Raw genomic sequence first — 5000 nt, forward strand, 5'->3', positions numbered from 1 at the left:
TGAATCTGTTTTTAAATGAAGGTACATCTTTGTCTTCATCCATGTTCTGTCAGGGACTGTTATTTAAAAGGCCTTCTCTGACACTTAGTCCTCAGTCCTCTCTAAACACCCTGGGGAAAAAGAAATAGAACAACATCCTGGAGTTTTTATTTTGCTGATTTAAACAGCTTCTATAATAAAATAAATATATGTTTTTTTACAAAATAGACATTTTAATTTACAAATAAAATATATATTACCTGTACTACTACTAGTAAACATATTAATACTAATACTACCAACACTTATCCTACTATTAAGTATGAGTTATGATTAGTCACTTATTCTTCTTAAGATTAGTTTGATATAGAGATTCACACTCAAATAGTAGCATTGCACAACACCTATGTATGTCGAACTGCTTCAAAAAGGACAATACTGCAAAATAAATACATATAAAACATTGATGCTGATTCAATGCTGTGTCCCATTTGCTACATTATTAAATGCTATGAGAAGATGTTTATTTCTTTAGAAATCTGCACAGAATTTCACTTTAAAAATATAATGCATATTTACAAAATGCAAACAATGATTTTATTTTAGGGAAATTACTTTAGAGTTTTAGGTTAGAATTGCAGAGTGAGGTAACACGAAAGGCCTATGAAGACCAAAGTGTTTAAGCTGAGCAGCAAGCAGTGACAGCTGCAGCCAACATCTCACTGAACAGCTATGTCAGGGCAGAGTGGAGGAGAGGACAGTTCACCACAGGTTTATGTAAAAAAAACACAAACACAAAACATGCTCACCCAGACACACACTGAGCTACATGGTTCCAAGTTCACCTGGCTTGCACACACACACCTGGCTTGCACACACACACACACACACGCACACACACACACTGCTATACCAAGTTACCCTGCAATTTGGTGTTTTGTGGCACTAGTGGTGTGTATAAGAAATGGCACAATAGACCGACAACTTCCTGCATCCAAGTGCCTTAATCTTCATTATCCTGTTATACCTTATGTCTGTCTGCCTTTAAAGTCAGTGACACATAAAACAGCATCTGAAATGTTAAAGTGTCCTAGGTGGAATTCCTCAATATACACACACATCATATCCAAACACAATGCATTAGCACTCTAAATCAAGTGGGATCAGCAGAGAGTAAGTAGTAAGATGGCAAAAAAAATCTGAAACCGAATTCCAAGCAAAGCTCACAGAGAGGAGAACACAGAGCTTTGAACACATTGTCATGGCGAGGATCACTGAGAATCTCTCATTTAAAGAGGTGGTTTTAAGGAGAAAAAAGAAGAAACAGTTCACCCTACACATATGAAAGGCAAACCAGGCTCTCCCTCAATCCCAGGGGGCTATAGTCAAAGGTGATTAGTGAGAGGGGTGGGTCAGTGTGTGTGTGTGTGTGTGTGTGTGTGTGCATGCAAGTGGTGGGGGGCTTGAAATGTGAGAAGTGCTTGTTAATTGTTTTGGCTCTTTTCTAAGGGAAACATATCAGCGTGCGATCTGGGGGAGGTTAAGTACCTCTTTGGCCACAGGGCCTGAGATAATTAATAGCCACAGTTGCAGTCAGAGCGTGCGCGTTAAGGCTTTACGGACGCTCACACTGTAATGGCTTGATAAACACACCAGCTAGGTCACCCAGGAGCATCAGATTAGGGGCGTTAAGGTGACACTTTAACACCTTCTGCAATCACAGATGGGAGTAGTGGCTGCTACTCTGCTCAGCCGCCTTTAACTGCTACACACATTTGATCCTAGATTTAATCCTTATTAACCTTCTATGTGTACATCATGAATAAATAAACTCATCAACTCATATGCTCATCCTAGATATTGTATATTTTTTAGATATATTAATTAAATGGCTGCATGTTGTATGCATTTTCAGACATAATGGCATATCACATTACCTGTGTATAATACTGGTGAAGTTTCCACGTATATCAGTTGCATCTGGGGTGGTCTCAATGACCCCGTAAATCATTCCTCATCTTTTGTTAAGTTTCCGCAACTCATCACCATGGTGCCCTACACCGAGGGCATAATAGTTCTACGTAGCATTTTCATTAATGAGAAAGAGATAATACAATGTACAGTGTGTGACACACACTCCCGTGATCAAGAAACAAATGGCAGTTTATTAGTTAAAAGGAGTTCAATGATTTGTAGTAGAACGTAATGTCATTTGTTTATGTGTATATTTCTATTGCAATACTGTCTTACACAGATTCCCCTGTCACCTCTCTGATAACATCCCTTCACTGTCACCTCTCTGATAACATCCCTTCACTGTCATGCTTCTTCTTCTTTCTCTTTCTCTTTCTCCTGAACTCTTTCTCTCTCTCCTGAACTTTCTGCTTGTCTCATCTCTCTCTCTCCTGAACTTTCTGCTTGTCTCATCTCTCTCTCTCCTGAACTTTCTGCTTGTCTCATCTCTCTCTCTCCTGAACTTTTTACAATGTAATGTATATTTTTAGTGAAATCAGGTGAGAAAATCCATTACAACACATTGCACGGGAAATCATGTGCTTTAATGTCATTATAAAACACTATGCATGACTTATGAAGGCTTATATCAAGTACTAAAAAATAGTGATAGCCTGTAAAATGATTCACAGACAGTATTACAAAATGTTCCATCTAAATACAACATGAGGTTCTGAGACCTGACCTGCTCTCAACTATTGATGGGGAACACTGCAGAGCACCACAGCTCAGCTTATTTCTGCCCTTTGAGCCCTTATTTGTGTACAGTGCTCATGCCTTTAAATAGCACATCTGCATACATGTAGGCTTTCAGTTCATTCGTACAGGATGGGCTGTAATGGCCAAATAATAATAAAAAAGATCTTCTCTGTAGAGTGGGCTGCACTTTTCACAAGAGATATTTATGCAGAAACAGCACGTCAGCGAAAGCATGCAAATTGGCTTTCAAATTATATAATTCGACTTTCATTTACAAACAGGGTTAATTGAAACTTAAGGGAAGGGAATTTATGATGCTGATGGATTTCAGCCTGTAGAAATGTTCTTTGAAATGAAAGGCTTTGATAACAAAAAAGGAGATGTATAGATTTAATCACGTACACAAACACACACACACACACACACACACACACACACACACACGCACACACGCACGCACGCACGCACGCACGCACACACACACACACACAAATGTCACACACAAAAAACAAAAGGAATATCAATGAGTGTTATCACTTTCATCTCTTTACAACGTCAAGATTTATATTCTGATTCCTGTTTGTGTTAACTATTGAGGTGGAGTGCGTTGCTGTTTTGGGAAATTTATTTTGACAAAGATACCAAGCACTCTTACCACCTTATGAACAAACAAACAACCCCAAAAGCCTCCTTTAATGTCATCCTTTCCAACCTCAACAACTTGAGCTACAATAGACTATACTTCCACCACAACAAGAACTGTTTCCACCTTTTTTGCCATCAATGATAGCAATTCTTATGGAAGCCGTTTCCGCCACTTGGGGAAAAAACAAACAAACAAACAAAAAAAAAAAACAGCCACAAACGATAGAAATCAATAGATAGTAAGCCAAATTTTTGAGATACCAAGTCCTTGTTTTTATAGATACTAAGTCAACATTTTTAGATACCAAGTCTTGCAAATACTTTGCATCTCATAATTCTGACTTAGTATCTCAAATATCTGACTTAGTATCTCAAAATATACCCCCCCCCCCCACGTGGCGAAAATAGGCTTCCATAATTTTCTAATGGTGAAACATGCAAGCAAATATTATTGTTTAAGAAGAGGAATGACGCTGTTATAGTGTAGTGCTGTGGAGGAAGAAGAAGAAGAAGATGAAGAAGAAGAAGAAGAAGAAGAAAGAAAAAGAAGAAGAAGAAGAAGAAGAAGAAGAAAAAAGTAGACTGATGCCATTTTAAGGTAGGCCCACTTTTTTGTACTAATAGTGCAATGCTGTGTCTTTGGTCCAGGTGTGTTAAGCGTCCAGGTAAATCCGTGCAGGTCACACGTTTGTAACGCCGTGCCTCTCATCTGCAGCTAAACCTGCCGGGGGAGACGGTGATGTGAGGAGGAAGTGTGTCCGCTTCTGGCGGCTTGCCGCTGATCTTGTATCGCCTGGCGTTGTTGGAGCAGCATTGATCTCAGCTGTGGAAGAAACACTCCTGCTCACAATGAAGTTCAATAACAGCTCCATCCGCAGACGTCTTGCCTGATTGGAGCGGGATAATGGTGGGAGGAATTGCCCTCAGCTGGACTCGGCGAACACTCACTAACACCGTGAAATCTCTCGTTAAAGCAGGAGAAATTTGTGTTCGCTACATAATTGAACATTTTTTATTTGTGTTTTTTTTCCCCTCTGCTCACTATTTTAACTCTCCTCCCCTTCCCTCCCCTTTCTCTCTCCCCCTACTCTCTTTCCTACCTCTCCCCCCTCTTTCTCCAATTTTCTCTCTGTCTCTCTCTCTCTTACTCTCTCTTTCTCTATCTGTCTCTCTCACTCGCGTTCTCCGTCTCAGCCCACCCTTACTGCTCCTCTCCTCTCCTCTCTTTTCCTCTTTCTCCTGCTCCTCTCTCCTCTCCTCCTCTCTTTTGTGTGTGCACCCATCAGCTCGGTATCGATCTGGCAGCAGTGTCTTTGTGGAGGCCGTTATTTATGTGGGCATGCAGTCTCCAGCTGCTGTTATGTTTGAGCAGGGGGGACAAGGCCAGGGATTTTGTTAACACTGAAAGGGAACATCAAAGCCAGGCAACCTCTGCAAGCCCTCTGCGCACCCACAACTAACCCCCACCCCCCCTCTCCCAGCCCACCCCTCTCTCGTCAAATAAGCACTTTCACAGTCAGTTAGTCCTTAAGTAATAGATATATTGAGTTCATCCTTGTAAAATGGACAACTAATTTATTATTTTCTCCCCCCCCTCTCTTGTCTCTTTCTGTTTGTCTCTCTCTCTCTCTCCCTCCCTCTGTGATCAGACTGGATTATCAAGG

This window comes from Alosa alosa, chromosome 13 (assembly GCF_017589495.1).
Source record: "Alosa alosa isolate M-15738 ecotype Scorff River chromosome 13, AALO_Geno_1.1, whole genome shotgun sequence".
In the NCBI taxonomy this organism is placed as follows: domain Eukaryota; kingdom Metazoa; phylum Chordata; class Actinopteri; order Clupeiformes; family Clupeidae; genus Alosa; species Alosa alosa.